This window comes from Bison bison, unplaced genomic scaffold, assembly GCF_000754665.1.
Source record: "Bison bison bison isolate TAMUID 2011002044 unplaced genomic scaffold, Bison_UMD1.0 scf7180017845425, whole genome shotgun sequence".
In the NCBI taxonomy this organism is placed as follows: domain Eukaryota; kingdom Metazoa; phylum Chordata; class Mammalia; order Artiodactyla; family Bovidae; genus Bison; species Bison bison.
The window spans coordinates 14891-15120 of NW_011475998.1; positions in this window are offsets into that span (position 1 = coordinate 14891).

Below are 230 nucleotides of genomic sequence, written 5' to 3' on the forward strand. Positions count from 1 at the left end.
GTACTTCTCCCCAGCCCCTTCAGCACCAAACTGGGCTTCTCGGACCGTAACCTTCAGGGACCACCCTCCCTCCGCAGCCACGCATACTGGGAAGAGCCCCAGAGACCACGACGGCCACACTGCCTCAGGCCCCGCGGTGGTGTGGCTCAGGGCTTGGCCCCAAAGGAAAGGGTGGAAGGTGGGAGAGGTTGCCGTCTGCAGTTCTCGCAGGGATGGTGGGGGGGGGGGGG